The sequence below is a fragment of the Phalangium opilio genome, unplaced genomic scaffold (genome assembly GCF_054372755.1).
Source record: "Phalangium opilio isolate 3A_F unplaced genomic scaffold, DU_Popi_V2 ptg000225l_1, whole genome shotgun sequence".
Taxonomy (NCBI): domain Eukaryota; kingdom Metazoa; phylum Arthropoda; class Arachnida; order Opiliones; family Phalangiidae; genus Phalangium; species Phalangium opilio.
In genome coordinates, this window is record NW_028324219.1 from 740,136 (window position 1) to 760,760 (window position 20,625).

Sequence of the window (20,625 nt, forward strand, 5' to 3'; positions counted from 1 at the left end):
CGCCTGAATTTTTGATTAAAACAATCTGGTTAAAACGACGGGGGCGAGATTCGAACTCGCGCGGGCAGAGCCCAACGGATTAGCAGTCCATCGCCTTAACCACTCGGCCACCCCGTCCTCGATTAAAACTGGTTTAATCATTTCGTCTGAATTTTTGATTAAAACAATCCGGTTAAAACGACGGAAGTGAGGTTCGAACTCGCGCGGGCAAAGCCCAATGGATTAGCGGTCCATCGCCTTAACCACTCGGCCTTTCCTTCATCGATTTAAAAGAGTTTAATCACTTTGACTGCATTTGTGTTCAAAACAAAACGGATAAAACGACGGAGGCGAGATTCGAACTCGCGCGGGCAGAGCCCAATGGATTAGCAGTCCATCGCTTTAACCACTCGGCCACCCCGTCCTTGATTAAAACTGGTTTAATAATTTCGTCTGAATTTTTGATTAAAACAAAACGGATAAAACGACGAAGGCGAGATTCGAACTCGCGCGGGCAGAGCCCAACGGATTAGCAGTCCATCGCCTTAACCACTCGGCCACCCCGTCCTCGATTAAAACTGGTTTAATCATTTCGTCTGAATTTTTGATTAAAACAATCCGGTTAAAACGACGGAAGTGAGGTTCGAACTCGCGCGGGCAAAGCCCAATGGATTAGCGGTCCATCGCCTTAACCACTCGGCCTTTCCTTCATCGATTTAAAAGAGTTTAATCACTTTGACTGCATTTGTGTTCAAAACAAAACGGATTAAACGACGGAGGCGAGATTCGAACTCGCGCGGGCCGAGCCCAATGGATTAGCAGTCCATCGCCTTAACCACTCGGCCACCCCGTCCTTGATTAAATCTGGTTTATTAATTTCGCCTGAATTTTTGATTAAAACAATCTGGTTAAAACGACGGGGGCGAGATTCGAACTCGCGCGGGCAGAGCCCAACGGATTAGCAGTCCATCGCCTTAACCACTCGGCCACCCCGTCCTCGATTAAAACTGGTTTAATCATTTCGTCTGAATTTTTGATTAAAACAATCCGGTTAAAACGACGGAAGTGAGGTTTTAACTCGCGCGGGCAAAGCCCAATGGATTAGCGGTCCATCGCCTTAACCACTCGGCCTTTCCTTCATCGATTTAAAAGAGTTTAATCACTTTGACTGCATTTGTGTTCAAAACAAAACGGATAAAACGACGGAGGCGAGATTCGAACTCGCGCGGGCAGAGCCCAATGGATTAGCAGTCCATCGCTTTAACCACTCGGCCACCCCGTCCTTGATTAAAACTGGTTTAATAATTTCGTCTGAATTTTTGATTAAAACAAAACGGATAAAACGACGAAGGCGAGATTCGAACTCGCGCGGGCAGAGCCCAACGGATTAGCAGTCCATCGCCTTAACCACTCGGCCATTCCTTCATCGATTTAAAAGAGTTTAATCACTTTGACTGCATTTGTGTTCAAAACAAAACGGATAAAACGACGGAGGCGAGATTCGAACTCGCGCGGGCAGAGCCCAATGGATTAGCGGTCCATCGCCTTAACCACTCGGCCTTTCCTTCATCGATTTAAAAGAGTTTAATCACTTTGACTGCATTTGTGTTCAAAACAAAACGGATAAAACGACGGAGGCGAGATTCGAACTCGCGCGGGCAGAGCCCAATGGATTAGCAGTCCATCGCTTTAACCACTCGGCCACCCCGTCCTTGATTAAAACTGGTTTAATAATTTCGTCTGAATTTTTGATTAAAACAAAACGGATAAAACGACGAAGGCGAGATTCGAACTCGCGCGGGCAGAGCCCAATGGTTTAGCGGTCCATCGCCTTAACCACTCGGCCATTCCTTCATCGATTTAAAAGAGTTTAATAACTTTGACTGCATTTGTGTTCAAAACAAAACGGACAATACGACGGAGGCGAGATTCGAACTCTCGCGGGCAGAGCACAATGGAATAGCAGTCCATCGCCTCAACCACTCGGCCACCCCGTCCTTGATTAAAACGGGTTTAATAATTTCGGCTGAATTTTTGATTAAAACAATCTGGTTAAAATGACGGAGGCGAGATTCGAACTCGCGCGGACAGAGCCCAACGGATTAGCAGTCCATCGCCTTAACCACTCGGCCACCCCGCCCTCAATTAAAACTGGTTTAATCATTTCGCCTGAATTATTGATTAAAACAATCCGGTTAAAACGACGGAAGTGAGATTCGAACTCGCGCGGGCAAAGCCCAATGGATTAGCAGTCCATCGCCTTAACCACTCGGCCACCCCGTCCTTGATTAAAACTGGTTTAATAATTTCGCCTGAATTTTTGATTAAAACAATCTGGTTAAAACGACGTAGGCGAGATTCGAACTCGCGCGGACAGAGCCCAACGGATTAGCAGTCCATCGCCTTAACCACTCGGCCACCCCGCCCTCAATTAAAACTGGTTTAATCATTTCGCCTGAATTATTGATTAAAACAATCCGGTTAAAACGACGGAAGTGAGATTCGAACTCGCGCGGGCAAAGCCCTATGGATTAGCAGTCCATCGCCTCAACCACTCGGCCACCCCGTCCTTGATTAAAACTGGTTTAATAATTTCGCCTGAATTTTTGATTAAAACAATCCGGTTAAAACGACGGAAGCGAGGTTCGAACTCGCGCGGGCAAAGCCTAATGGATTAGCGGTCCATCGCCTTAACCACTCGGCCTTTCCTTCATCGATTTAAAAGAGTTTAATCAATTTGACTGCATTTGTGTTCAAAACAAAACAGATAAAACGACAGAGGCGAGATTCGAACTCGCGCGGGCAGAGCCCAATGGATTAGCAGTCCATCGCCTTAACCACTCGGCCACCCCGTCCTTGATTAAAACTGGTTTAATAATTTCGTCTGAATTTTTGATTAAAACAATCCGGTTAAAACGACGGAAGCGAGATTCGAACTCGCGCGGGCAAAGCTCAATGGATTAGCAGTCAATCGCCTTAACCACTCGGCCATTACTTCCTCGACTTAGACGAGTTTAGTCATTTTGTTTGCATTTGTGTTCAAAACAAAACGGATAAAACGACGGAGGCGAGATTCGAACTCGCGCGGGCAGAGCCCAATGGATTAGCGGTCCATCGCCTTAACCACTCGGCCATTCCTTCATCGATTTAAAAGAGTTTAATAACTTTGACTGCATTTGTGTTCAAAACAAAACGGATAAAACGACGGAGGCGAGATTCGAACTCGCGCGGGCAGACCACAATGGAATAGCAGTCCATAGCCTCAACCACTCGGCCACCCCGTCCTTGATTAAAACGTGTTTAATAATTTCGGCTGAATTTTTGATTAAAACAATCTGGTTAAAACGACGGAGGCGAGATTCGAACTCGCGCGGGCAGAGCCCAACGGATTAGCAGTCCATCGCCTTAACCACTCGGCCACCCCGCCCTCAATTAAACCTGGTTTAATCATTTCGCCTGAATTATTGATTAAAACAATCCGGTTAAAACGACGGAAGTGAGATTCGAACTCGCGCGGGCAAAGCCCAATGGATTAGCAGTCCATCGCCTTAACCACTCGGCCACCCCGTCCTTGATTAAAACTGGTTTAATAATTTCGCCTGAATTTTTGATTAAAACAATCCGGTTAAAACGACGGAAGTGAGGTTCGAACTCGCGCGGGCAAAACCTAATGGATTAGCGGTCCATCGCCTTAACCACTCGGCCTTTCCTTCATCGATTTAAAAGAGTTTAATCACTTTGACTGCATTTGTGTTCTAAACAAAACGGATAAAACGACGGAGGCGAGATTCGAACTCGCGCGGGCAGAGCCCAATGGATTAGCGGTCCATCGCCTTAACCACTCGGCCATTCCTTCATCGATTTAAAAGAGTTTAATAACTTTGACTGCATTTGTGTTCAAAACAAAACGGATAAAACGACGGAGGCGAGATTCGAACTCGCGCGGGCAGACCACAATGGAATAGCAGTCCATCGCCTCAACCACTCGGCCACCCCGTCCTTGATTAAATCGGGTTTAATAATTTCGGCTGAATTTTTGATTAAAACAATCTGGTTAAAACGACGGAGGCGAGATTCGAACTCGCGCGGGCAGAGCCCAACGGATTAGCAGTCCATCGCCTTAACCACTCGGCCACCCCGCCCTCAATTAAAACTGGTTTAATCATTTCGCCTGAATTATTGATTAAAACAATCCGGTTAAAGCGACGGAAGTGATATTCGAACTCGCGCGGGCAAAGCCCAATGGATTAGCAGTCCATCGCCTTAACCACTCGGCCACCCCGTCCTTGATTAAAACCGATTCATTCATTTCGCCTGAATTTTTGATTAAAACAATCCGGTTAAAACGACGGAAGTGAGGTTCGAACTCGCGCGGATAAAGCCCAATGGATTAGCGGTCCATCGCCTTAACCACTCGGCCATTCCTTCATCGATTGAAAAGAGTTTAATCACTTTGACTGCATTTGTGTTCAAAACAGAACGGGTAAAACGACGGAGGCGCGATTTGAACTCGCGCGGGTAGAGCCCAATGGATTAGCAGTCCATCGCCTTAACCACTCGGCCACCCCGTCCTTGATTAAAACTGGTTTAATAGTTTCGCCTGAATTTTTGATTAGAACAATCCGGATAAAACGACGGAAGCGAGATTCGAACACGCGCGGGCAAAGCTCAATGGATTAGCAGTCAATCGCCCTAACCACTCGGCTATTACTTCCTCGACTTATACGAGTTTAGTCATTTTGTTTGCATTTGTGTTCAAAACAAAACGGATAAAACGACGGAGGCGAGATTCGAACTCGCGCGGGGGAGAGCCCAATGGTTTAGCGGTCCATCGCCTTAACCACTCGGCCATTCCTTCATCGATTTAAAAGAGTTTAATAACTTTGACTGCATTTGTGTTCAAAACAAAACGGATAAAACGACGGAGGCGAGATTCGAACTCGCGCGGGCAGAGCACAATGGAGTAGCAGTCCATCGCCTCAACCACTCGGCCACCCAGTCCTTGATTAAAACGGGTTTAATAATTTCGCCTGAATTTTTGATTAAAACAATCTGGTTAAAACGACGGAGGCGAGATTCGAACTCGCGCGGGCAGAGCCCAACGGATTAGCAGTCCATCGCCTTAACCACTCGGCCACCCCGCCCTCAATTAAAACTGGTTTAATCATTTCGCCTGAATTATTGATTAAAACAATCCGGTTAAAACGACGGAAGTGAGATTCGAACTCGCGCGGGCAAAGCCCAATGGATTAGCAGTCCATCGCCTTAACCACTCGGCCACCCCGTCCTTGATTAAAACTGGTTTAATAATTTCGCCTGAATTTCGGATTAAAACAATCTGGTTAAAACGACGGAGGCAAGATTCGAACTCGCGCGGGCAGAGCCAAACGGATTAGCAGTTCATCGCCTTAACCATTCGGCCACCCCGTCCTCGATTAAAACTGGTTTAATCACTTCGCCTGAATTTTTGATTAAAACAATCCGGTTAAAACGACGGAAGTGAGGTTCGAACTCGCGCGGGCAAAGCCCAATGGATTAGCGGTCCATCGCCTTAACCACTCGGCCATTCCTACATCGATTTGAAAGAGTTAAATCACTTTGACTGCATTTGTGTTCAAAACAAAACGGATAAAACGACGGAATCGAGATTCGAACTCGCGCGGGCAGAGCCAAACGGATTAGCAGTCCATCGCCTTAACGATTCGGCCACGCCGTCCTCGATTAAAACTGGTTTAATCATTTCGCCTGAATTTTTGATTAAAACAATCCGGTTAAAACGACGGATGCGAGATTCGAACTCGCGCGGGCAGAGCCCAATGGTTTAGCGGTCCATCGCCTTAACCACTCGGCCATTCCTTCATCGATTTAAAAGAGTTTAATAACTTTGCCTGCATTTGTGTTCAAAACAAAACGGATAAAACGACGGAGGCGAGATTCGAACTCGCGCGGGCAGAGCCCAATGGATTAGCAGTCCAACGCCTTAACCACTCGGCCACCCCGTCCTTGATTAAAACTTGTTTAATCATTTCGCCTGAATTTTTGATTAAAACAATCCGGTTAAAACGACCGAGGCGAGATTCGAACTCGCGCGGGCAGAGCCCAACGCATTAGCAGTCCATCGCCTTAACCACTCGGCAATTCCTTCACCGTTTTAAACGAGTTTCATCATTTTGACTGCATTTGAGTTCAAAACAAAACGGATAAAACGACGGAGGCGAGATTCAAACTCGCGCGGGCAGAGCCCAATGGATTAGCAGTCCATCGCTTTATCCCCTCGGCCACCCCGTCCTCGATTAAAACTGGTTTAATCATTTCGCCTGAATTTTTGATTAAAACAATCCGGTTAAAACGACGGAGGCGAGATTCGAACTCGCGCGGGCAGAGCCCAATGGATTAGCAGTCCATCGCCTTAACCACTCGGCCACCCCGTCCTTGATTAAAACTTGTTTAATCATTTCGCCTGAATTTTTGATTAAAACAATCCGGTTAAAACGACGGAGGCGAGATTCGAACTCGCGCGGGCAGAGCCCAATGGATTAGCAGTCCATCGCCTTAACCACTCGGCCATTCCTTCATCGATTTAAAAGAGTTTAATCACTTTGACTGCATTTGTGTTCAAAACAAAACGGATAAAACGATGGAGGCGAGATTCGAACTCACGCGGGCAGAGCCCAATGGATTAGCAGTCCATCGCCTTAACCACTCGGCCATTCCTTCATCGATTTAAAAGAGTTTAATAACTTTGACTGCATTTGTGTTCAAAACAAAACGGATAAAACGACGGAGGCGAGATTCGAACTCGCGCGGGCAGACCCAAACGGATTAGCAGTCCATCGCCTTAACCATTCGGCCACCCCGTCCTCGATTAAAACTGGTTTAATCATTTCGCCTGAATTTTTGATTAAAACAATCCGGTTAAAACGACGGAGGCGAGATTCGAACTCGCGCGGGCAGAGCCCAATGGATTAGCAGTCCAACGCCTTAACCACTCGGCCACCCCGTCCTTGATTAAAACTTGTTTAATCATTTCGCCTGAATTTTTGATTAAAACAATCCGGTTAAAACGACCGAGGCGAGATTCGAACTCGCGCGGGCAGAGCCCAACGCATTAGCAGTCCATCGCCTTAACCACTCGGCAATTCCTTCACCGTTTTAAACGAGTTTCATCATTTTGACTGCATTTGAGTTCAAAACAAAACGGATAAAACGACGGAGGCGAGATTCAAACTCGCGCGGGCAGAGCCCAATGGATTAGCAGTCCATCGCTTTATCCCCTCGGCCACCCCGTCCTCGATTAAAACTGGTTTAATCATTTCGCCTGAATTTTTGATTAAAACAATCCGGTTAAAACGACGGAGGCGAGATTCGAACTCGCGCGGGCAGAGCCCAATGGATTAGCAGTCCATCGCCTTAACCACTCGGCCACCCCGTCCTTGATTAAAACTTGTTTAATCATTTCGCCTGAATTTTTGATTAAAACAATCCGGTTAAAACGACGGAGGCGAGATTCGAACTCGCGCGGGCAGAGCCCAATGGATTAGCAGTCCATCGCCTTAACCACTCGGCCATTCCTTCATCGATTTAAAAGAGTTTAATCACTTTGACTGCATTTGTGTTCAAAACAAAACGGATAAAACGATGGAGGCGAGATTCGAACTCACGCGGGCAGAGCCCAATGGATTAGCAGTCCATCGCCTTAACCACTCGGCCATTCCTTCATCGATTTAAAAGAGTTTAATAACTTTGACTGCATTTGTGTTCAAAACAAAACGGATAAAACGACGGAGGCGAGATTCGAACTCGCGCGGGCAGACCCAAACGGATTAGCAGTCCATCGCCTTAACCATTCGGCCACCCCGTCCTCGATTAAAACTGGTTTAATCATTTCGCCTGAATTTTTGATTAAAACAATCCGGTTAAAACGACGGAGGCGAGATTCGAACTCGCGCGGGCAGAGCCCAATGGATTAGCAGTCCATCGCCTTAACCACTCGGCCACCCCGTCCTTGATTAAAACTTGTTTAATCATTTCGCCTGGATTTTTGATTAAAACAATCCGGTTAAAACGACCGAGGCGAGATTCGAACTCGCGCGGGCAGAGCCCAACGCATTAGCAGTCCATCGCCTTAACCACTCGGCAATTCCTTCACCGTTTTAAACGAGTTTCATCATTTTGACTGCATTTGAGTTCAAAACAAAACGGATAAAACGACGGAGGCGAGATTCAAACTCGCGCGGGCAGAGCCCAATGGATTAGCAGTCCATCGCTTTATCCCCTCGGCCACCCCGTCCTCGATTAAAACTGGTTTAATCATTTCGCCTGAATTTTTGATTAAAACAATCCGGTTAAAACGACGGAGGCGAGATTCGAACTCGCGCGGGCAGAGCCCAATGGATTAGCAGTCCATCGCCTTAACCACTCGGCCACCCCGTCCTTGATTAAAACTTGTTTAATCATTTCGCCTGAATTTTTGATTAAAACAATCCGGTTAAAACGACGGAGGCGAGATTCGAACTCGCGCGGGCAGAGCCCAATGGATTAGCAGTCCATCGCCTTAACCACTCGGCCATTCCTTCATCGATTTAAAAGAGTTTAATCACTTTGACTGCATTTGTGTTCAAAACAAAACGGATAAAACGATGGAGGCGAGATTCGAACTCACGCGGGCAGAGCCCAATGGATTAGCAGTCCATCGCCTTAACCACTCGGCCATTCCTTCATCGATTTAAAAGAGTTTAATAACTTTGACTGCATTTGTGTTCAAAACAAAACGGATAAAACGACGGAGGCGAGATTCGAACTCGCGCGGGCAGACCCAAACGGATTAGCAGTCCATCGCCTTAACCATTCGGCCACCCCGTCCTCGATTAAAACTGGTTTAATCATTTCGCCTGAATTTTTGATTAAAACAATCCGGTTAAAACGACGGAGGCGAGATTCGAACTCGCGCGGGCAGAGCCCAATGGATTAGCAGTCCATCGCCTTAACCACTCGGCCACCCCGTCCTTGATTAAAACTTGTTTAATCATTTCGCCTGGATTTTTGATTAAAACAATCCGGTTAAAACGACCGAGGCGAGATTCGAACTCGCGCGGGCAGAGCCCAACGCATTAGCAGTCCATCGCCTTAACCACTCGGCAATTCCTTCACCGTTTTAAACGAGTTTCATCATTTTGACTGCATTTGAGTTCAAAACAAAACGGATAAAACGACGGAGGCGAGATTCAAACTCGCGCGGGCAGAGCCCAATGGATTAGCAGTCCATCGCTTTATCCCCTCGGCCACCCCGTCCTCGATTAAAACTGGTTTAATCATTTCGCCTGAATTTTTGATTAAAACAATCCGGTTAAAACGACGGAGGCGAGATTCTAACTCGCGCGGGCAGAGCCCAATGGATTAGCAGTCCATCGCCTTAACCACTCGGCCACCCCGTCCTTGATTAAAACTTGTTTAATCATTTCGCCTGAATTTTTGATTAAAACAATCCGGTTAAAACGACGGAAGTGAGGTTCGAACTCGCGCGGGCAAAGCCCAATGGATTAGCGGTCCATCGCCTTAACCACTCGGCCATTCCTTCATCGATTTAAAAGAGTTAAATCACTTTGACTGCATTTGTGTTCAAAACAAAACGGATAAAACGACGCATGCGAGATTCGAACTCGCGCGGGCAGAGCCCAGCGGTTTAGCGGTCCATCGCCTTAACCACTCGGCCATTCCTTCATCGATTTAAAAGAGTTTAATAACTTTGACTGCATTTGTGTTCAAAACAAAACGGATGAAACGACGGAGGCGAGATTCGAACTCGCGCGGGCAGAGCCCAATGGATAAGCAGTCCATCGCCTTAACCACTCGGCCACCCCGTCCTTGATTAAAACTGGTTTAATAATTTCGCCTGAATTTTTGATTAAAACAATCAGGATAAAACGACGGAGGCGAGATTCGAACTCGCGCGGGCAGAGCCCAATGGATTAGTAGTCCATCGCCTTAACCACTCAGCCACCCCGTCCTTGATTAAAACTTGTTTAATCATTTCGCCTGAATTTTTGATTAAAACAATCCGGTTAAAACGACGGAAGTGAGGTTCGAACTCGCGCGGGCAAAGCCCAATGGATTAGCGGTCCATCGCCTTAACCACTCGGCCATTCCTTCATCGATTTAAAAGAGTTAAATCACTTTGACTGCATTTGTGTTCAAAACAAAACGGATAAAACGACGGATTCGAGATTCGAACTCGCGCGGGCAGAGCCAAACGGATTAGCAGTCCATCGCCTTAACCATTCGGCCACCCCGTCCTCGATTAAAACTGGTTTAATCATTTCGCCTGAATTTTTGATTAAAACAATCCGGTTAAAACGACGGAAGTGAGGTTCGAACTCGCGCGGGCAAAGCCCAATGGATTAGCGATCCATCGCCTTAACCACTCGGTCATTCCTTCATCGTTTTAAAAGAGTTAAATCACTTTGACTGCATTTGTGTTCAAAACAAAACGGATAAAACGACGGATGCGAGATTCGAACTCGCGCGGGCAGAGCCCAATGGTTTAGCGGTCCATCGCCTTAACCACTCGGCCATTCCTTCATCGATTTAAAAGAGTTTAATAACTTTGACTGCATTTGGGTTCAAAACAAAGCGGATAAAACGACGGAGGCGAGATTCGAACTCGCGCGGGCAGAGCCCAATGGATTAGCAGTCCATCGCCTTAACCACTCGGCCACCCCGTCCTTGTTTAAAACTAGTTAAATAATTTCGCCTGAATTTTTGATTAAAACAATCAGGATAAAACGACGGAGGCGAGATTCGAACTCGCGCGGGCAGAGCCCAATGGATTAGCAGTCCATCGCCTTAACCACTCGGCCATTCCTTCATCGATTTAAAAGAGTTTAATCACTTTGACTGCATTTGTGTTCAAAACAAAACGGATAAAACGATGGAGGCGAGATTCGTACTCGCGCGGGCAGAGCCCAATGGTTTAGCAGTCCATCGCCTTAACCACTCGGCCATTCCTTCATCGATTTAAAAGAGTTTAATAACTTTGACTGCATTTGTGTTCAAAACAAAACGGATAAAACGACGGAGGCGAGATTCGAACTCGCGCGGGCAGAGCCCAATGGATAAGCAGTCCATCGCCTTAACCACTCGGCCACCCCGTCCTTGATTAAAACTGGTTTAATCATTTCGCCTGAATTTTTGATTAAAACAATCCGGTTAAAACGACGGAAGTGAGGTTCGAACTCGCCCGGGCAGAGCCAAACGGATTCGCAGTCCATCGCCTTAACCATTCGGCCACCCCGTCCTCGATTAAAACTGGTTTAATCATTTCGCCTGAATTTTTGATTAAAACAATCCGGTTATTACGACGGAAGTGAGGTTCGAACTCGCGCGGGCAAAGCCCAATGGATTAGCGGTCCATCGCCTTAACCACACGGCCATTCCTACATCGATTTAAAAGAGTTAAATCACTTTGACTGCATTTGTGTTCAAAACAAAACGGATAAAACGACGGAATCGAGATTCGAACTCGCGCGTGCAGAGCCAAACGGATTAGCAGTCCATCGCCTTAACCATTCGGCCACGCCGTCCTCGATTAAAACTGGCTTAATCATTTCGCCTGAATTTTTGATTAAAACAATCCGGTTAAAACGACGGAAGTGAGGTTCGAACTCGCGCGGGCAAAGCCCAATGGATTAGCGGTCCATCGCCTTAACCACTCGGCCATTCCTTCATCGATTTAAAAGAGTTAAATCACTTTGACTGCATTTGTGTTCAAAACAAAACGGATAAAACGACGCATGCGAGATTCGAACTCGCGCGGGCAGAGCCCAATGGATTAGCGGTCCATCGCCTTAACCACTCGGCCATTGCTTCATCGATTTGAAAGAGTTAAATCACTTTGACTGCATTTGTGTTCAAAACAAAACGGATAAAACGACGCATGCGAGATTCGAACTCGCGCGGGCAGAGCCCAGTGGTTTAGCGGTCCATCGCCTTAACCACTCGGCCATTCCTTCATCGATTTAAAAGAGTTTAATAACTTTGACTGCATTTGTGTTCAAAACAAAACGGATAAAACAACGGAGGCGAGATTGTAACTCGCGCGGGCAGAGCCCAATGGATAAGCAGTCCATCGCCTTAACCACTCGGCCACCCCGTCCTTGATTAAAACTGGTTTAATAATTTCGCCTGAATTTTTGATTAAAACAATCAGGATAAAACGACGCAGGCGAGATTCGAACTCGCGCGGGCAGAGCCCAATGGATTAGCAGTCCATCGCCTTAACCACTCGGCCATTCCTTCATCGATTTAAAAGAGTTTAATCACTTTGACTGCATTTGTGTTCAAAACAAAACGGATAAAACGATGGAGGCGAGATTCGAACTCACGCGGGCAGAGCCCAATGGATTAGCAGTCCATCGCCTTAACCACTCAGCCACCCCGTCCTTGATTAAAACTCGTTTAATCATTTCGCCTGAATTTTTGATTAAAACAATCCGGTTAAAACGACGGAAGTGAGGTTCGAACTCGCGCGGGCAAAGCCCAATGGATTAGAGGTCCATCGCCTTAGCCACTCGGCCATTCCTTCATCGATTTAAAAGAGTTAAATCACTTTGACTGCATTTGTGTTCAAAACAAAACGGATAAAACGACGGATTCGAGATTCGAACTCGCGCGGGCAGAGCCAAACGGATTAGCAGTCCATCGCCTTAACCATTCGGCCACCCCGTCCTCGATTAAAACTGGTTTAATCATTTCGCCTGAATTTTTGATTAAAACAATCCGGTTAAAACGACGGAAGTGAGGTTCGAACTCGCGCGGGCAAAGCCCAATGGATTAGCGATCCATCGCCTTAACCACTCGGTCATTCCTTCATCGATTTAAAAGAGTTAAATCACTTTGACTGCATTTGTGTTCAAAACAAAACGGATAAAACGACGGATGCGAGATTCGAACTCGCGCGGGCAGAGCCCAATGGTTTAGCGGTCCATCGCCTTAACCACTCGGCCATTCCTTCATCGATTTAAAAGAGTTTAATAACTTTGACTGCCTTTGTGTTCAAAACAAAGCGGATAAAACGACGGAGGCGAGATTCGAACTCGCGCGGGCAGACCCCAATGGATTAGCAGTCCATCGCCTTAACCACTCGGCCACCCCGTCCTTGATTAAAACTAGTTAAATAATTTCGCCTGAATTTTTGATTAAAACAATCAGGATAAAACGACGGAGGCGAGATTCGAACTCGCGCGGGCAGAGCCCAATGGATTAGCAGTCCATCGCCTTAACCACTCGGCCATTCCTTCATCGATTTAAAAGAGTTTAATCACTTTGACTGCATTTGTGTTCAAAACAAAACGGATAAAACGATGGAGGCGAGATTCGAACTCACGCGGGCAGAGCCCAATGGATTAGCAGTCCATCGCCTTAACCACTCGGCCACCCCGTCCTTGATTAAAACTTGTTTAATCATTTCGCCTGAATTTTTGATTAAAACAATCCGGTTAAAACGACCGAGGCGAGATTCGAACTCGCGCGGGCAGAGCCCAACGCATTAGCAGTCCATCGCCTTAACCACTCGGCAATTCCTTCACCGTTTTAAACGAGTTTAATCATTTTGACTGCATTTGTGTTCAAAACAAAACGGATAAAACGACGGAGGCGAGATTCAAACTCGCGCGGGCAAAGCCCAATGGATTAGCGGTCCATCGCCTTAACCACTCGGCCATTCCTTCATCGATTTAAAAGAGTTAAATCACTTTGACTGCATTTGTGTTCAAAACAAAACGGATAAAACGACGGATTCGAGATTCGAACTCGCGAGGGCAGAGCCAAACGGATTAGCAGTCCATCGCCTTAACCATTCGGCCACCCCGTCCTCGATTAAAACTGGTTTAATCATTTCGCCTGAATTTTTGATTAAAACAATCCGGTTAAACCGACGGAAGTGATTTTCGAACTCGCGCGGGCAAAGCCCAATGGATTAGCGGTCCATCGCCTTAACCACTCGGCCATTCCTTCATCGATATAAAAGAGTTAAATCACTTTGACTGCATTTGTGTTCAAAACAAAACGGATAAAACGACGGATGCGAGATTCGAACTCGCGCGGGCAGAGCCCAATGGTTTAGCGGTCCATCGCCTTAACCACTCGGCCATTCCTTCATCGATTTAAAAGAGTTTAATAACTTTGACTGCATTTTTGTGTTCAAAACAAAACGGATAAAACGACGGAGGCGAGATTCAAACTCGCGCGGGCAGAGCCCAATGGATTAGCAGTCCATCGCCTTAACCACTCGGCCACCCCGTCCTTGATTAAAACTGGTTTAATAATTTCGCCTGAATTTTTGATTAAAACAATCAGGATAAAACGACGGAGGCGAGATTCGAACTCGCGCGGGCAGAGCCCAATGGATAAGCAGTCCATCGCCTTAACCACTCGGCCACCCCGTCCTTGATTAAAACTGGTTTAATAATTTCGCCTGAATTTTTGATTAAAACAATCAGGATAAAACGACGGAGGCGAGATTCGAACTCGCGCGGGCAGAGCCCAATGGATTAGCAGTCCATCGCCTTAACCACTCGGCCATCCCTTCATCGATTTAAAAGAGTTTAATCACTTTGACTGCATTTGTGTTCAAAACAAAACGGATAAAACGATGGAGGCGAGATTCGAACTCACGCGGGCAGAGCCCAATGGATTAGCAGTCCATCGCCTTAACCACTCAGCCACCCCGTCCTTGATTAAAACTTGTTTAATCATTTCGCCTGAATTTTTGATTAAAACAATCCGGTTAAAACGACGGAAGTGAGGTTCGAACTCGCGCGGGCAAAGCCCAATGGATTAGCGGTCCATCGCCTTAACCACTCGGCCATTCCTTCATCGATTTAAAAGAGTTAAATCACTTTGACTGCATTTGTGTTCAAAACAAAACGGATAAAACGACGGATTCGAGATTCGAACTCGCGCGGGCAGAGCCAAACGGATTAGCAGTCCATCGCCTTAACCATTCGGCCACCCCGTCCTCGATTAAAACTGGTTTAATCATTTCGCCTGAATTTTTGATTAAAACAATCCGGTTAAAACGACGGAAGTGAGGTTCGAACTCGCGCGGGCAAAGCCCAATGGATTAGCGATCCATCGCCTTAACCACTCGGTCATTCCTTCATCGTTTTAAAAGAGTTAAATCACTTTGACTGCATTTGTGTTCAAAACAAAACGGATAAAACGACGGATGCGAGATTCGAACTCGCGCGGGCAGAGCCCAATGGTTTATCGGTCCATCGCCTTAACCACTCGGCCATTCCTTCATCGATTTAAAAGAGTTTAATAACTTTGCCTGCATTTGTGTTCAAAACAAAGCGGATAAAACGACGGAGGCGAGATTCGAACTCGCGCGGGCAGAGCCCAATGGATTAGCAGTCCATCGCCTTAACCACTCGGCCACCCCGTCCTTGATTAAAACTAGTTAAATAATTTCGCCTGAATTTTTGATTAAAACAATCAGGATAAAACGACGGAGGCGAGATTCGAACTCGCGCGGGCAGAGCCCAATGGATTAGCAGTCCATCGCCTTAACCACTCGGCCATTCCTTCATCGATTTAAAAGAGTTTAATCACTTTGACTGCATTTGTGTTCAAAACAAAACGGATAAAACGATGGAGGCGAGATTCGAACTCACGCGGGCAGAGCCCAATGGATTAGCAGTCCATCGCCTTAACCACTCGGCCATTCCTTCATCGATTTAAAAGAGTTTAATAACTTTGACTGCATTTGTGTTCAAAACAAAACGGATAAAACGACGGAGGCGAGATTCGAACTCGCGCGGGCAGAGCCCAATGGATTAGCAGTCCATCGCCTTAACCACTCGGCCATTCCTTCATCGATTTAAAAGAGTTTAATCACTTTGACTGCATTTGTGTTCAAAACAAAACGGATAAAACGATGGAGGCGAGATTCGAACTCACGCGGGCAGAGCCCAATGGATTAGCAGTCCATCGCCTTAACCACTCAGCCACCCCGTCCTTGATTAAAACTTGTTTAATCATTTCGCCTGAATTTTTGATTAAAACAATCCGGTTAAAACGACGGAAGTGAGGTTCGAACTCGCGCGGGCAAAGCCCAATGGATTAGCGGTCCATCGCCTTAACCACTCGGCCATTCCTTCATCGATTTAAAAGAGTTAAATCACTTTGACTGCATTTGTGTTCAAAACAAAACGGATAAAACGACGGATTCGAGATTCGAACTCGCGCGGGCAGAGCCAAACGGATTAGCAGTCCATCGCCTTAACCATTCGGCCACCCCGTCCTCGATTAAAACTGGTTTAATCATTTCGCCTGAATTTTTGATTAAAACAATCCGGTTAAAACGACGGAAGTGAGGTTCGAACTCGCGCGGGCAAAGCCCAATGGATTAGCGATCCATCGCCTTAACCACTCGGTCATTCCTTCATCGTTTTAAAAGAGTTAAATAACTTTGACTGCATTTGTGTTCAAAACAAAGCGGATAAAACGACGGAGGCGAGATTCGAACTCGCGCGGGCAGAGCCCAATGGATTAGCAGTCCATCGCCTTAACCACTCGGCCACCCCGTCCTTGATTAAAACTAGTTAAATAATTTCGCCAGAATTTTTGATTAAAACAATCAGGATAAAACGACGGAGGCGAGATTCGAACTCGCGCGGGCAGAGCCCAATGGATTAGCAGTCCATCGCCTTAACCACTCGGCCATTCCTTCATCGATTTAAAAGAGTTTAATCACTTTGACTGCATTTGTGTTCAAAACAAAACGGATAAAACGATGGAGGCGAGATTCGAACTCACGCGGGCAGAGCCCAATGGATTAGCAGTCCATCGCCTTAACCACTCGGCCATTCCTTCATCGATTTAAAAGAGTTTAATAACTTTGACTGCATTTGTGTTCAAAACAAAACGGATAAAACGACGGAGGCGAGATTCGAACTCGCGCGGGCAGAGCCCAATGGATAAGCAGTCCATCGCCTTAACCACTCGGCCACCCCGTCCTTGATTAAAACTGGTTTAATCATTTCGCCTGAATTTTTGATTAAAACAATCCGGTTAAAACGACGGAATTGAGGTTCGAACTCGCCCGGGCAGAGCCAAACGGATTAGCAGTCCATCGCCTTAACCATTCGGCCACCCCGTCCTCGATTAAAACTGGTTTAATCATTTCGCCTGAATTTTTGATTAAAACAATCCGGTTAAAACGACGGAAGTGAGGTTCGAACTCGCGCGGGCAAAGCCCAATGGATTAGCGGTCCATCGCCTTAACCACTCGGCCATTCCTACATCGATTTAAAAGAGTTAAATCACTTTGACTGCATTTGTGTTCAAAACAAAACGGATAAAACGACGGAATCGAGATTCGAACTCGCGCGGGCAGAGCCAAACGGATTAGCAGTCCATCGCCTTAACCATTCGGCCACGCCGTCCTCGATTAAAACTGGTTTAATCATTTCGCCTGAATTTTTGATTAAAACAATCCGGTTAAAACGACGGAAGTGAGGTTCGAACTCGCGCGGGCAAAGCCCAATGGATTAGCGGTCCATCGCCTTAACCACTCGGCCATTCCTACATCGATTTAAAAGAGTTAAATCACTTTGACTGCATTTGTGTTCAAAACAAAACGGATAAAACGACGGAATCGAGATTCGAACTCGCGCGGGCAGAGCCCAATGGATTAGCAGTCCATCGCCTTAACCATTCGGCCACGCCGTCCTCGATTAAAACTGGTTTAATCATTTCGCCTGAATTTTTGATTAAAACAATCCGGTTAAAACGACGGAAGTGAGGTTCGAACTCGCGCGGGCAAAGCCCAATGGATTAGCGATCCATCGCCTTAACCACTCGGTCATTCCTTCATCGATTTAAAAGAGTTAAATCACTTTGACTGCATTTGTGTTCAAAACAAAACGGATAAAACGACGGATGCGAGATTCGAACTCGCGCGGGCAGAGCCCAATGGTTTAGCGGTCCATCGCCTTAACCACTCGGCCATTCCTTCATCGATTTAAAAGAGTTTAATAACTTTGACTGCCTTTGTGTTCAAAACAAAGCGGATAAAACGACGGAGGCGAGATTCGAACTCGCGCGGGCAGACCCCAATGGATTAGCAGTCCATCGCCTTAACCACTCGGCCACCCCGTCCTTGATTAAAACTAGTTAAATAATTTCGCCTGAATTTTTGATTAAAACAATCAGGATAAAACGACGGAGGCGAGATTCGAACTCGCGCGGGCAGAGCCCAATGGATTAGCAGTCCATCGCCTTAACCACTCGGCCATTCCTTCATCGATTTAAAAGAGTTTAATCACTTTGACTGCATTTGTGTTCAAAACAAAACGGATAAAACGATGGAGGCGAGATTCGAACTCACGCGGGCAGAGCCCAATGGATTAGCAGTCCATCGCCTTAACCACTCGGCCACCCCGTCCTTGATTAAAACTTGTTTAATCATTTCGCCTGAATTTTTGATTAAAACAATCCGGTTAAAACGACCGAGGCGAGATTCGAACTCGCGCGGGCAGAGCCCAACGCATTAGCAGTCCATCGCCTTAACCACTCGGCAATTCCTTCACCGTTTTAAACGAGTTTAATCATTTTGACTGCATTTGTGTTCAAAACAAAACGGATAAAACGACGGAGGCGAGATTCAAACTCGCGCGGGCAAAGCCCAATGGATTAGCGGTCCATCGCCTTAACCACTCGGCCATTCCTTCATCGATTTAAAAGAGTTAAATCACTTTGACTGCATTTGTGTTCAAAACAAAACGGATAAAACGACGGATTCGAGATTCGAACTCGCGAGGGCAGAGCCAAACGGATTAGCAGTCCATCGCCTTAACCATTCGGCCACCCCGTCCTCGATTAAAACTGGTTTAATCATTTCGCCTGAATTTTTGATTAAAACAATCCGGTTAAACCGACGGAAGTGATTTTCGAACTCGCGCGGGCAAAGCCCAATGGATTAGCGGTCCATCGCCTTAACCACTCGGCCATTCCTTCATCGATATAAAAGAGTTAAATCACTTTGACTGCATTTGTGTTCAAAACAAAACGGATAAAACGACGGATGCGAGATTCGAACTCGCGCGGGCAGAGCCCAATGGTTTAGCGGTCCATCGCCTTAACCACTCGGCCATTCCTTCATCGATTTAAAAGAGTTTAATAACTTTGACTGCATTTTTGTGTTCAAAACAAAACGGATAAAACGACGGAGGCGAGATTCAAACTCGCGCGGGCAGAGCCCAATGGATTAGCAGTCCATCGCCTTAACCACTCGGCCACCCCGTCCTTGATTAAAACTGGTTTAATAATTTCGCCTGAATTTTTGATTAAAACAATCAGGATAAAACGACGGAGGCGAGATTCGAACTCGCGCGGGCAGAGCCCAATGGATAAGCAGTCCATCGCCTTAACCACTCGGCCACCCCGTCCTTGATTAAAACTGGTTTAATAATTTCGCCTGAATTTTTGATTAAAACAATCAGGATAAAACGACGGAGGCGAGATTCGAACTCGCGCGGGCAGAGCCCAATGGATTAGCAGTCCATCGCCTTAACCACTCGGCCATCCCTTCATCGATTTAAAAGAGTTTAATCACTTTGACTGCATTTGTGTTCAAAACAAAACGGATAAAACGATGGAGGCGAGATTCGAACTCACGCGGGCAGAGCCCAATGGATTAGCAGTCCATCGCCTTAACCACTCAGCCACCCCGTCCTTGATTAAAACTTGTTTAATCATTTCGCCTGAATTTTTGATTAAAACAATCCGGTTAAAACGACGGAAGTGAGGTTCGAACTCGCGCGGGCAAAGCCCAATGGATTAGCGGTCCATCGCCTTAACCACTCGGCCATTCCTTCATCGATTTAAAAGAGTTAAATCACTTTGACTGCATTTGTGTTCAAAACAAAACGGATAAAACGACGGATTCGAGATTCGAACTCGCGCGGGCAGAGCCAAACGGATTAGCAGTCCATCGCCTTAACCATTCGGCCACCCCGTCCTCGATTAAAACTGGTTTAATCATTTCGCCTGAATTTTTGATTAAAACAATCCGGTTAAAACGACGGAAGTGAGGTTCGAACTCGCGCGGGCAAAGCCCAATGGATTAGCGATCCATCGCCTTAACCACTCGGTCATTCCTTCATCGTTTTAAAAGAGTTAAATCACTTTGACTGCATTTGTGTTCAAAACAAAACGGATAAAACGACGGATGCGAGATTCGAACTCGCGCGGGCAGAGCCCAATGGTTTATCGGTCCATCGCCTTAACCACTCGGCCATTCCTTCATCGATTTAAAAGAGTTTAATAACTTTGCCTGCATTTGTGTTCAAAACAAAGCGGATAAAACGACGGAGGCGAGATTCGAACTCGCGCGGGCAGAGCCCAATGGATTAGCAGTCCATCGCCTTAACCACTCGGCCACCCCGTCCTTGATTAAAACTAGTTAAATAATTTCGCCTGAATTTTTGATTAAAACAATCAGGATAAAACGACGGAGGCGAGATTCGAACTCGCGCGGGCAGAGCCCAATGGATTAGCAGTCCATCGCCTTAACCACTCGGCCATTCCTTCATCGATTTAAAAGAGTTTAATCACTTTGACTGCATTTGTGTTCAAAACAAAACG

The 20,625-nt window shown here is 46.4% G+C and overlaps 105 non-coding genes across 105 annotated transcripts; all 105 read right to left on the reverse strand.

Annotated features, from left to right (window-relative positions):
* Nucleotides 1-35: 35 nt before the first annotated feature.
* On the reverse strand, nt 36-117 carry TRNAS-GCU (transfer RNA serine (anticodon GCU)). The gene has a single exon. It is a non-coding gene; the product is annotated as a tRNA-Ser (tRNA).
* A 61-nt stretch (nt 118-178) lies between these two features.
* On the reverse strand, nt 179-260 carry TRNAS-GCU (transfer RNA serine (anticodon GCU)). The gene has a single exon. It is a non-coding gene; the product is annotated as a tRNA-Ser (tRNA).
* Nucleotides 261-321: 61 nt separating this feature from the next.
* TRNAS-GCU (transfer RNA serine (anticodon GCU)) lies at nt 322-403 on the reverse strand. The gene has a single exon. It is a non-coding gene; the product is annotated as a tRNA-Ser (tRNA).
* Nucleotides 404-464: 61 nt separating this feature from the next.
* On the reverse strand, nt 465-546 carry TRNAS-GCU (transfer RNA serine (anticodon GCU)). The gene has a single exon. It is a non-coding gene; the product is annotated as a tRNA-Ser (tRNA).
* A 61-nt stretch (nt 547-607) lies between these two features.
* On the reverse strand, nt 608-689 carry TRNAS-GCU (transfer RNA serine (anticodon GCU)). The gene has a single exon. It is a non-coding gene; the product is annotated as a tRNA-Ser (tRNA).
* A 61-nt stretch (nt 690-750) lies between these two features.
* On the reverse strand, nt 751-832 carry TRNAS-GCU (transfer RNA serine (anticodon GCU)). Its single transcript has one exon. It is a non-coding gene; the product is annotated as a tRNA-Ser (tRNA).
* A 61-nt stretch (nt 833-893) lies between these two features.
* On the reverse strand, nt 894-975 carry TRNAS-GCU (transfer RNA serine (anticodon GCU)). The gene has a single exon. It is a non-coding gene; the product is annotated as a tRNA-Ser (tRNA).
* A 204-nt stretch (nt 976-1,179) lies between these two features.
* TRNAS-GCU (transfer RNA serine (anticodon GCU)) lies at nt 1,180-1,261 on the reverse strand. Its single transcript has one exon. It is a non-coding gene; the product is annotated as a tRNA-Ser (tRNA).
* Nucleotides 1,262-1,322: 61 nt separating this feature from the next.
* On the reverse strand, nt 1,323-1,407 carry TRNAS-GCU (transfer RNA serine (anticodon GCU)). The gene has a single exon. It is a non-coding gene; the product is annotated as a tRNA-Ser (tRNA).
* Nucleotides 1,408-1,465: 58 nt separating this feature from the next.
* On the reverse strand, nt 1,466-1,547 carry TRNAS-GCU (transfer RNA serine (anticodon GCU)). The gene has a single exon. It is a non-coding gene; the product is annotated as a tRNA-Ser (tRNA).
* A 61-nt stretch (nt 1,548-1,608) lies between these two features.
* Nucleotides 1,609-1,690, reverse strand: TRNAS-GCU (transfer RNA serine (anticodon GCU)). The gene has a single exon. It is a non-coding gene; the product is annotated as a tRNA-Ser (tRNA).
* A 61-nt stretch (nt 1,691-1,751) lies between these two features.
* TRNAS-GCU (transfer RNA serine (anticodon GCU)) lies at nt 1,752-1,836 on the reverse strand. Its single transcript has one exon. It is a non-coding gene; the product is annotated as a tRNA-Ser (tRNA).
* A 58-nt stretch (nt 1,837-1,894) lies between these two features.
* Nucleotides 1,895-1,976, reverse strand: TRNAS-GCU (transfer RNA serine (anticodon GCU)). The gene has a single exon. It is a non-coding gene; the product is annotated as a tRNA-Ser (tRNA).
* A 61-nt stretch (nt 1,977-2,037) lies between these two features.
* TRNAS-GCU (transfer RNA serine (anticodon GCU)) lies at nt 2,038-2,119 on the reverse strand. Its single transcript has one exon. It is a non-coding gene; the product is annotated as a tRNA-Ser (tRNA).
* Nucleotides 2,120-2,180: 61 nt separating this feature from the next.
* Nucleotides 2,181-2,262, reverse strand: TRNAS-GCU (transfer RNA serine (anticodon GCU)). Its single transcript has one exon. It is a non-coding gene; the product is annotated as a tRNA-Ser (tRNA).
* Nucleotides 2,263-2,323: 61 nt separating this feature from the next.
* TRNAS-GCU (transfer RNA serine (anticodon GCU)) lies at nt 2,324-2,405 on the reverse strand. The gene has a single exon. It is a non-coding gene; the product is annotated as a tRNA-Ser (tRNA).
* Nucleotides 2,406-2,466: 61 nt separating this feature from the next.
* TRNAS-GCU (transfer RNA serine (anticodon GCU)) lies at nt 2,467-2,548 on the reverse strand. Its single transcript has one exon. It is a non-coding gene; the product is annotated as a tRNA-Ser (tRNA).
* A 61-nt stretch (nt 2,549-2,609) lies between these two features.
* TRNAS-GCU (transfer RNA serine (anticodon GCU)) lies at nt 2,610-2,691 on the reverse strand. Its single transcript has one exon. It is a non-coding gene; the product is annotated as a tRNA-Ser (tRNA).
* Nucleotides 2,692-2,752: 61 nt separating this feature from the next.
* TRNAS-GCU (transfer RNA serine (anticodon GCU)) lies at nt 2,753-2,834 on the reverse strand. The gene has a single exon. It is a non-coding gene; the product is annotated as a tRNA-Ser (tRNA).
* A 204-nt stretch (nt 2,835-3,038) lies between these two features.
* On the reverse strand, nt 3,039-3,120 carry TRNAS-GCU (transfer RNA serine (anticodon GCU)). Its single transcript has one exon. It is a non-coding gene; the product is annotated as a tRNA-Ser (tRNA).
* A 61-nt stretch (nt 3,121-3,181) lies between these two features.
* TRNAS-GCU (transfer RNA serine (anticodon GCU)) lies at nt 3,182-3,263 on the reverse strand. The gene has a single exon. It is a non-coding gene; the product is annotated as a tRNA-Ser (tRNA).
* A 61-nt stretch (nt 3,264-3,324) lies between these two features.
* Nucleotides 3,325-3,406, reverse strand: TRNAS-GCU (transfer RNA serine (anticodon GCU)). Its single transcript has one exon. It is a non-coding gene; the product is annotated as a tRNA-Ser (tRNA).
* Nucleotides 3,407-3,467: 61 nt separating this feature from the next.
* TRNAS-GCU (transfer RNA serine (anticodon GCU)) lies at nt 3,468-3,549 on the reverse strand. Its single transcript has one exon. It is a non-coding gene; the product is annotated as a tRNA-Ser (tRNA).
* Nucleotides 3,550-3,753: 204 nt separating this feature from the next.
* TRNAS-GCU (transfer RNA serine (anticodon GCU)) lies at nt 3,754-3,835 on the reverse strand. The gene has a single exon. It is a non-coding gene; the product is annotated as a tRNA-Ser (tRNA).
* A 61-nt stretch (nt 3,836-3,896) lies between these two features.
* Nucleotides 3,897-3,978, reverse strand: TRNAS-GCU (transfer RNA serine (anticodon GCU)). The gene has a single exon. It is a non-coding gene; the product is annotated as a tRNA-Ser (tRNA).
* A 61-nt stretch (nt 3,979-4,039) lies between these two features.
* Nucleotides 4,040-4,121, reverse strand: TRNAS-GCU (transfer RNA serine (anticodon GCU)). Its single transcript has one exon. It is a non-coding gene; the product is annotated as a tRNA-Ser (tRNA).
* Nucleotides 4,122-4,182: 61 nt separating this feature from the next.
* On the reverse strand, nt 4,183-4,264 carry TRNAS-GCU (transfer RNA serine (anticodon GCU)). The gene has a single exon. It is a non-coding gene; the product is annotated as a tRNA-Ser (tRNA).
* A 61-nt stretch (nt 4,265-4,325) lies between these two features.
* TRNAS-GCU (transfer RNA serine (anticodon GCU)) lies at nt 4,326-4,407 on the reverse strand. Its single transcript has one exon. It is a non-coding gene; the product is annotated as a tRNA-Ser (tRNA).
* A 61-nt stretch (nt 4,408-4,468) lies between these two features.
* TRNAS-GCU (transfer RNA serine (anticodon GCU)) lies at nt 4,469-4,550 on the reverse strand. Its single transcript has one exon. It is a non-coding gene; the product is annotated as a tRNA-Ser (tRNA).
* Nucleotides 4,551-4,898: 348 nt separating this feature from the next.
* TRNAS-GCU (transfer RNA serine (anticodon GCU)) lies at nt 4,899-4,980 on the reverse strand. Its single transcript has one exon. It is a non-coding gene; the product is annotated as a tRNA-Ser (tRNA).
* Nucleotides 4,981-5,041: 61 nt separating this feature from the next.
* TRNAS-GCU (transfer RNA serine (anticodon GCU)) lies at nt 5,042-5,123 on the reverse strand. Its single transcript has one exon. It is a non-coding gene; the product is annotated as a tRNA-Ser (tRNA).
* Nucleotides 5,124-5,184: 61 nt separating this feature from the next.
* TRNAS-GCU (transfer RNA serine (anticodon GCU)) lies at nt 5,185-5,266 on the reverse strand. Its single transcript has one exon. It is a non-coding gene; the product is annotated as a tRNA-Ser (tRNA).
* Nucleotides 5,267-5,327: 61 nt separating this feature from the next.
* Nucleotides 5,328-5,409, reverse strand: TRNAS-GCU (transfer RNA serine (anticodon GCU)). The gene has a single exon. It is a non-coding gene; the product is annotated as a tRNA-Ser (tRNA).
* A 61-nt stretch (nt 5,410-5,470) lies between these two features.
* TRNAS-GCU (transfer RNA serine (anticodon GCU)) lies at nt 5,471-5,555 on the reverse strand. Its single transcript has one exon. It is a non-coding gene; the product is annotated as a tRNA-Ser (tRNA).
* A 344-nt stretch (nt 5,556-5,899) lies between these two features.
* Nucleotides 5,900-5,981, reverse strand: TRNAS-GCU (transfer RNA serine (anticodon GCU)). The gene has a single exon. It is a non-coding gene; the product is annotated as a tRNA-Ser (tRNA).
* Nucleotides 5,982-6,185: 204 nt separating this feature from the next.
* Nucleotides 6,186-6,267, reverse strand: TRNAS-GCU (transfer RNA serine (anticodon GCU)). The gene has a single exon. It is a non-coding gene; the product is annotated as a tRNA-Ser (tRNA).
* Nucleotides 6,268-6,328: 61 nt separating this feature from the next.
* Nucleotides 6,329-6,410, reverse strand: TRNAS-GCU (transfer RNA serine (anticodon GCU)). The gene has a single exon. It is a non-coding gene; the product is annotated as a tRNA-Ser (tRNA).
* Nucleotides 6,411-6,471: 61 nt separating this feature from the next.
* TRNAS-GCU (transfer RNA serine (anticodon GCU)) lies at nt 6,472-6,553 on the reverse strand. The gene has a single exon. It is a non-coding gene; the product is annotated as a tRNA-Ser (tRNA).
* A 61-nt stretch (nt 6,554-6,614) lies between these two features.
* TRNAS-GCU (transfer RNA serine (anticodon GCU)) lies at nt 6,615-6,699 on the reverse strand. The gene has a single exon. It is a non-coding gene; the product is annotated as a tRNA-Ser (tRNA).
* A 58-nt stretch (nt 6,700-6,757) lies between these two features.
* Nucleotides 6,758-6,839, reverse strand: TRNAS-GCU (transfer RNA serine (anticodon GCU)). Its single transcript has one exon. It is a non-coding gene; the product is annotated as a tRNA-Ser (tRNA).
* Nucleotides 6,840-6,900: 61 nt separating this feature from the next.
* TRNAS-GCU (transfer RNA serine (anticodon GCU)) lies at nt 6,901-6,982 on the reverse strand. The gene has a single exon. It is a non-coding gene; the product is annotated as a tRNA-Ser (tRNA).
* Nucleotides 6,983-7,186: 204 nt separating this feature from the next.
* On the reverse strand, nt 7,187-7,268 carry TRNAS-GCU (transfer RNA serine (anticodon GCU)). Its single transcript has one exon. It is a non-coding gene; the product is annotated as a tRNA-Ser (tRNA).
* Nucleotides 7,269-7,329: 61 nt separating this feature from the next.
* On the reverse strand, nt 7,330-7,411 carry TRNAS-GCU (transfer RNA serine (anticodon GCU)). The gene has a single exon. It is a non-coding gene; the product is annotated as a tRNA-Ser (tRNA).
* A 61-nt stretch (nt 7,412-7,472) lies between these two features.
* Nucleotides 7,473-7,554, reverse strand: TRNAS-GCU (transfer RNA serine (anticodon GCU)). The gene has a single exon. It is a non-coding gene; the product is annotated as a tRNA-Ser (tRNA).
* Nucleotides 7,555-7,615: 61 nt separating this feature from the next.
* Nucleotides 7,616-7,700, reverse strand: TRNAS-GCU (transfer RNA serine (anticodon GCU)). Its single transcript has one exon. It is a non-coding gene; the product is annotated as a tRNA-Ser (tRNA).
* A 58-nt stretch (nt 7,701-7,758) lies between these two features.
* TRNAS-GCU (transfer RNA serine (anticodon GCU)) lies at nt 7,759-7,840 on the reverse strand. The gene has a single exon. It is a non-coding gene; the product is annotated as a tRNA-Ser (tRNA).
* Nucleotides 7,841-7,901: 61 nt separating this feature from the next.
* On the reverse strand, nt 7,902-7,983 carry TRNAS-GCU (transfer RNA serine (anticodon GCU)). Its single transcript has one exon. It is a non-coding gene; the product is annotated as a tRNA-Ser (tRNA).
* A 204-nt stretch (nt 7,984-8,187) lies between these two features.
* On the reverse strand, nt 8,188-8,269 carry TRNAS-GCU (transfer RNA serine (anticodon GCU)). The gene has a single exon. It is a non-coding gene; the product is annotated as a tRNA-Ser (tRNA).
* A 61-nt stretch (nt 8,270-8,330) lies between these two features.
* TRNAS-GCU (transfer RNA serine (anticodon GCU)) lies at nt 8,331-8,412 on the reverse strand. Its single transcript has one exon. It is a non-coding gene; the product is annotated as a tRNA-Ser (tRNA).
* Nucleotides 8,413-8,473: 61 nt separating this feature from the next.
* TRNAS-GCU (transfer RNA serine (anticodon GCU)) lies at nt 8,474-8,555 on the reverse strand. The gene has a single exon. It is a non-coding gene; the product is annotated as a tRNA-Ser (tRNA).
* Nucleotides 8,556-8,616: 61 nt separating this feature from the next.
* Nucleotides 8,617-8,701, reverse strand: TRNAS-GCU (transfer RNA serine (anticodon GCU)). The gene has a single exon. It is a non-coding gene; the product is annotated as a tRNA-Ser (tRNA).
* Nucleotides 8,702-8,759: 58 nt separating this feature from the next.
* On the reverse strand, nt 8,760-8,841 carry TRNAS-GCU (transfer RNA serine (anticodon GCU)). The gene has a single exon. It is a non-coding gene; the product is annotated as a tRNA-Ser (tRNA).
* Nucleotides 8,842-8,902: 61 nt separating this feature from the next.
* On the reverse strand, nt 8,903-8,984 carry TRNAS-GCU (transfer RNA serine (anticodon GCU)). The gene has a single exon. It is a non-coding gene; the product is annotated as a tRNA-Ser (tRNA).
* Nucleotides 8,985-9,188: 204 nt separating this feature from the next.
* Nucleotides 9,189-9,270, reverse strand: TRNAS-GCU (transfer RNA serine (anticodon GCU)). The gene has a single exon. It is a non-coding gene; the product is annotated as a tRNA-Ser (tRNA).
* A 61-nt stretch (nt 9,271-9,331) lies between these two features.
* On the reverse strand, nt 9,332-9,413 carry TRNAS-GCU (transfer RNA serine (anticodon GCU)). The gene has a single exon. It is a non-coding gene; the product is annotated as a tRNA-Ser (tRNA).
* Nucleotides 9,414-9,474: 61 nt separating this feature from the next.
* TRNAS-GCU (transfer RNA serine (anticodon GCU)) lies at nt 9,475-9,556 on the reverse strand. Its single transcript has one exon. It is a non-coding gene; the product is annotated as a tRNA-Ser (tRNA).
* A 204-nt stretch (nt 9,557-9,760) lies between these two features.
* TRNAS-GCU (transfer RNA serine (anticodon GCU)) lies at nt 9,761-9,842 on the reverse strand. The gene has a single exon. It is a non-coding gene; the product is annotated as a tRNA-Ser (tRNA).
* Nucleotides 9,843-9,903: 61 nt separating this feature from the next.
* TRNAS-ACU (transfer RNA serine (anticodon ACU)) lies at nt 9,904-9,985 on the reverse strand. Its single transcript has one exon. It is a non-coding gene; the product is annotated as a tRNA-Ser (tRNA).
* A 61-nt stretch (nt 9,986-10,046) lies between these two features.
* On the reverse strand, nt 10,047-10,128 carry TRNAS-GCU (transfer RNA serine (anticodon GCU)). Its single transcript has one exon. It is a non-coding gene; the product is annotated as a tRNA-Ser (tRNA).
* A 490-nt stretch (nt 10,129-10,618) lies between these two features.
* TRNAS-GCU (transfer RNA serine (anticodon GCU)) lies at nt 10,619-10,700 on the reverse strand. Its single transcript has one exon. It is a non-coding gene; the product is annotated as a tRNA-Ser (tRNA).
* A 61-nt stretch (nt 10,701-10,761) lies between these two features.
* Nucleotides 10,762-10,843, reverse strand: TRNAS-GCU (transfer RNA serine (anticodon GCU)). The gene has a single exon. It is a non-coding gene; the product is annotated as a tRNA-Ser (tRNA).
* A 204-nt stretch (nt 10,844-11,047) lies between these two features.
* On the reverse strand, nt 11,048-11,129 carry TRNAS-GCU (transfer RNA serine (anticodon GCU)). Its single transcript has one exon. It is a non-coding gene; the product is annotated as a tRNA-Ser (tRNA).
* Nucleotides 11,130-11,190: 61 nt separating this feature from the next.
* Nucleotides 11,191-11,272, reverse strand: TRNAR-GCG (transfer RNA arginine (anticodon GCG)). The gene has a single exon. It is a non-coding gene; the product is annotated as a tRNA-Arg (tRNA).
* A 347-nt stretch (nt 11,273-11,619) lies between these two features.
* TRNAS-GCU (transfer RNA serine (anticodon GCU)) lies at nt 11,620-11,701 on the reverse strand. The gene has a single exon. It is a non-coding gene; the product is annotated as a tRNA-Ser (tRNA).
* Nucleotides 11,702-11,762: 61 nt separating this feature from the next.
* TRNAS-GCU (transfer RNA serine (anticodon GCU)) lies at nt 11,763-11,844 on the reverse strand. Its single transcript has one exon. It is a non-coding gene; the product is annotated as a tRNA-Ser (tRNA).
* Nucleotides 11,845-12,048: 204 nt separating this feature from the next.
* TRNAS-GCU (transfer RNA serine (anticodon GCU)) lies at nt 12,049-12,130 on the reverse strand. The gene has a single exon. It is a non-coding gene; the product is annotated as a tRNA-Ser (tRNA).
* A 61-nt stretch (nt 12,131-12,191) lies between these two features.
* Nucleotides 12,192-12,270, reverse strand: TRNAS-GCU (transfer RNA serine (anticodon GCU)). The gene has a single exon. It is a non-coding gene; the product is annotated as a tRNA-Ser (tRNA).
* Nucleotides 12,271-12,334: 64 nt separating this feature from the next.
* TRNAS-GCU (transfer RNA serine (anticodon GCU)) lies at nt 12,335-12,416 on the reverse strand. The gene has a single exon. It is a non-coding gene; the product is annotated as a tRNA-Ser (tRNA).
* A 61-nt stretch (nt 12,417-12,477) lies between these two features.
* On the reverse strand, nt 12,478-12,559 carry TRNAR-UCU (transfer RNA arginine (anticodon UCU)). Its single transcript has one exon. It is a non-coding gene; the product is annotated as a tRNA-Arg (tRNA).
* A 490-nt stretch (nt 12,560-13,049) lies between these two features.
* Nucleotides 13,050-13,131, reverse strand: TRNAS-GCU (transfer RNA serine (anticodon GCU)). The gene has a single exon. It is a non-coding gene; the product is annotated as a tRNA-Ser (tRNA).
* A 61-nt stretch (nt 13,132-13,192) lies between these two features.
* TRNAS-GCU (transfer RNA serine (anticodon GCU)) lies at nt 13,193-13,274 on the reverse strand. The gene has a single exon. It is a non-coding gene; the product is annotated as a tRNA-Ser (tRNA).
* A 61-nt stretch (nt 13,275-13,335) lies between these two features.
* On the reverse strand, nt 13,336-13,417 carry TRNAS-GCU (transfer RNA serine (anticodon GCU)). Its single transcript has one exon. It is a non-coding gene; the product is annotated as a tRNA-Ser (tRNA).
* A 204-nt stretch (nt 13,418-13,621) lies between these two features.
* Nucleotides 13,622-13,703, reverse strand: TRNAS-GCU (transfer RNA serine (anticodon GCU)). Its single transcript has one exon. It is a non-coding gene; the product is annotated as a tRNA-Ser (tRNA).
* A 492-nt stretch (nt 13,704-14,195) lies between these two features.
* On the reverse strand, nt 14,196-14,277 carry TRNAS-GCU (transfer RNA serine (anticodon GCU)). Its single transcript has one exon. It is a non-coding gene; the product is annotated as a tRNA-Ser (tRNA).
* Nucleotides 14,278-14,338: 61 nt separating this feature from the next.
* TRNAS-GCU (transfer RNA serine (anticodon GCU)) lies at nt 14,339-14,420 on the reverse strand. The gene has a single exon. It is a non-coding gene; the product is annotated as a tRNA-Ser (tRNA).
* Nucleotides 14,421-14,481: 61 nt separating this feature from the next.
* Nucleotides 14,482-14,563, reverse strand: TRNAS-GCU (transfer RNA serine (anticodon GCU)). The gene has a single exon. It is a non-coding gene; the product is annotated as a tRNA-Ser (tRNA).
* Nucleotides 14,564-14,624: 61 nt separating this feature from the next.
* On the reverse strand, nt 14,625-14,706 carry TRNAS-GCU (transfer RNA serine (anticodon GCU)). The gene has a single exon. It is a non-coding gene; the product is annotated as a tRNA-Ser (tRNA).
* A 61-nt stretch (nt 14,707-14,767) lies between these two features.
* TRNAS-GCU (transfer RNA serine (anticodon GCU)) lies at nt 14,768-14,849 on the reverse strand. The gene has a single exon. It is a non-coding gene; the product is annotated as a tRNA-Ser (tRNA).
* Nucleotides 14,850-15,196: 347 nt separating this feature from the next.
* Nucleotides 15,197-15,278, reverse strand: TRNAI-GAU (transfer RNA isoleucine (anticodon GAU)). The gene has a single exon. It is a non-coding gene; the product is annotated as a tRNA-Ile (tRNA).
* A 61-nt stretch (nt 15,279-15,339) lies between these two features.
* Nucleotides 15,340-15,421, reverse strand: TRNAS-GCU (transfer RNA serine (anticodon GCU)). The gene has a single exon. It is a non-coding gene; the product is annotated as a tRNA-Ser (tRNA).
* Nucleotides 15,422-15,482: 61 nt separating this feature from the next.
* TRNAS-GCU (transfer RNA serine (anticodon GCU)) lies at nt 15,483-15,564 on the reverse strand. Its single transcript has one exon. It is a non-coding gene; the product is annotated as a tRNA-Ser (tRNA).
* Nucleotides 15,565-15,625: 61 nt separating this feature from the next.
* Nucleotides 15,626-15,710, reverse strand: TRNAS-GCU (transfer RNA serine (anticodon GCU)). The gene has a single exon. It is a non-coding gene; the product is annotated as a tRNA-Ser (tRNA).
* A 58-nt stretch (nt 15,711-15,768) lies between these two features.
* On the reverse strand, nt 15,769-15,850 carry TRNAS-GCU (transfer RNA serine (anticodon GCU)). The gene has a single exon. It is a non-coding gene; the product is annotated as a tRNA-Ser (tRNA).
* A 61-nt stretch (nt 15,851-15,911) lies between these two features.
* Nucleotides 15,912-15,993, reverse strand: TRNAS-GCU (transfer RNA serine (anticodon GCU)). The gene has a single exon. It is a non-coding gene; the product is annotated as a tRNA-Ser (tRNA).
* Nucleotides 15,994-16,054: 61 nt separating this feature from the next.
* On the reverse strand, nt 16,055-16,136 carry TRNAS-GCU (transfer RNA serine (anticodon GCU)). The gene has a single exon. It is a non-coding gene; the product is annotated as a tRNA-Ser (tRNA).
* A 347-nt stretch (nt 16,137-16,483) lies between these two features.
* Nucleotides 16,484-16,565, reverse strand: TRNAS-GCU (transfer RNA serine (anticodon GCU)). The gene has a single exon. It is a non-coding gene; the product is annotated as a tRNA-Ser (tRNA).
* A 61-nt stretch (nt 16,566-16,626) lies between these two features.
* On the reverse strand, nt 16,627-16,708 carry TRNAS-GCU (transfer RNA serine (anticodon GCU)). The gene has a single exon. It is a non-coding gene; the product is annotated as a tRNA-Ser (tRNA).
* Nucleotides 16,709-16,769: 61 nt separating this feature from the next.
* TRNAS-GCU (transfer RNA serine (anticodon GCU)) lies at nt 16,770-16,854 on the reverse strand. The gene has a single exon. It is a non-coding gene; the product is annotated as a tRNA-Ser (tRNA).
* Nucleotides 16,855-16,912: 58 nt separating this feature from the next.
* TRNAS-GCU (transfer RNA serine (anticodon GCU)) lies at nt 16,913-16,994 on the reverse strand. The gene has a single exon. It is a non-coding gene; the product is annotated as a tRNA-Ser (tRNA).
* A 204-nt stretch (nt 16,995-17,198) lies between these two features.
* On the reverse strand, nt 17,199-17,283 carry TRNAS-GCU (transfer RNA serine (anticodon GCU)). The gene has a single exon. It is a non-coding gene; the product is annotated as a tRNA-Ser (tRNA).
* A 55-nt stretch (nt 17,284-17,338) lies between these two features.
* TRNAS-GCU (transfer RNA serine (anticodon GCU)) lies at nt 17,339-17,423 on the reverse strand. The gene has a single exon. It is a non-coding gene; the product is annotated as a tRNA-Ser (tRNA).
* A 61-nt stretch (nt 17,424-17,484) lies between these two features.
* On the reverse strand, nt 17,485-17,569 carry TRNAS-GCU (transfer RNA serine (anticodon GCU)). Its single transcript has one exon. It is a non-coding gene; the product is annotated as a tRNA-Ser (tRNA).
* A 55-nt stretch (nt 17,570-17,624) lies between these two features.
* TRNAS-GCU (transfer RNA serine (anticodon GCU)) lies at nt 17,625-17,709 on the reverse strand. Its single transcript has one exon. It is a non-coding gene; the product is annotated as a tRNA-Ser (tRNA).
* Nucleotides 17,710-18,056: 347 nt separating this feature from the next.
* Nucleotides 18,057-18,138, reverse strand: TRNAS-GCU (transfer RNA serine (anticodon GCU)). The gene has a single exon. It is a non-coding gene; the product is annotated as a tRNA-Ser (tRNA).
* A 61-nt stretch (nt 18,139-18,199) lies between these two features.
* TRNAS-GCU (transfer RNA serine (anticodon GCU)) lies at nt 18,200-18,281 on the reverse strand. The gene has a single exon. It is a non-coding gene; the product is annotated as a tRNA-Ser (tRNA).
* A 61-nt stretch (nt 18,282-18,342) lies between these two features.
* TRNAS-GCU (transfer RNA serine (anticodon GCU)) lies at nt 18,343-18,424 on the reverse strand. Its single transcript has one exon. It is a non-coding gene; the product is annotated as a tRNA-Ser (tRNA).
* A 204-nt stretch (nt 18,425-18,628) lies between these two features.
* Nucleotides 18,629-18,710, reverse strand: TRNAS-GCU (transfer RNA serine (anticodon GCU)). Its single transcript has one exon. It is a non-coding gene; the product is annotated as a tRNA-Ser (tRNA).
* Nucleotides 18,711-19,202: 492 nt separating this feature from the next.
* Nucleotides 19,203-19,284, reverse strand: TRNAS-GCU (transfer RNA serine (anticodon GCU)). The gene has a single exon. It is a non-coding gene; the product is annotated as a tRNA-Ser (tRNA).
* A 61-nt stretch (nt 19,285-19,345) lies between these two features.
* On the reverse strand, nt 19,346-19,427 carry TRNAS-GCU (transfer RNA serine (anticodon GCU)). Its single transcript has one exon. It is a non-coding gene; the product is annotated as a tRNA-Ser (tRNA).
* Nucleotides 19,428-19,488: 61 nt separating this feature from the next.
* On the reverse strand, nt 19,489-19,570 carry TRNAS-GCU (transfer RNA serine (anticodon GCU)). The gene has a single exon. It is a non-coding gene; the product is annotated as a tRNA-Ser (tRNA).
* A 61-nt stretch (nt 19,571-19,631) lies between these two features.
* Nucleotides 19,632-19,713, reverse strand: TRNAS-GCU (transfer RNA serine (anticodon GCU)). Its single transcript has one exon. It is a non-coding gene; the product is annotated as a tRNA-Ser (tRNA).
* Nucleotides 19,714-19,774: 61 nt separating this feature from the next.
* TRNAS-GCU (transfer RNA serine (anticodon GCU)) lies at nt 19,775-19,856 on the reverse strand. Its single transcript has one exon. It is a non-coding gene; the product is annotated as a tRNA-Ser (tRNA).
* Nucleotides 19,857-20,203: 347 nt separating this feature from the next.
* On the reverse strand, nt 20,204-20,285 carry TRNAI-GAU (transfer RNA isoleucine (anticodon GAU)). The gene has a single exon. It is a non-coding gene; the product is annotated as a tRNA-Ile (tRNA).
* A 61-nt stretch (nt 20,286-20,346) lies between these two features.
* Nucleotides 20,347-20,428, reverse strand: TRNAS-GCU (transfer RNA serine (anticodon GCU)). The gene has a single exon. It is a non-coding gene; the product is annotated as a tRNA-Ser (tRNA).
* A 61-nt stretch (nt 20,429-20,489) lies between these two features.
* TRNAS-GCU (transfer RNA serine (anticodon GCU)) lies at nt 20,490-20,571 on the reverse strand. The gene has a single exon. It is a non-coding gene; the product is annotated as a tRNA-Ser (tRNA).
* Nucleotides 20,572-20,625: the final 54 nt, after the last annotated feature.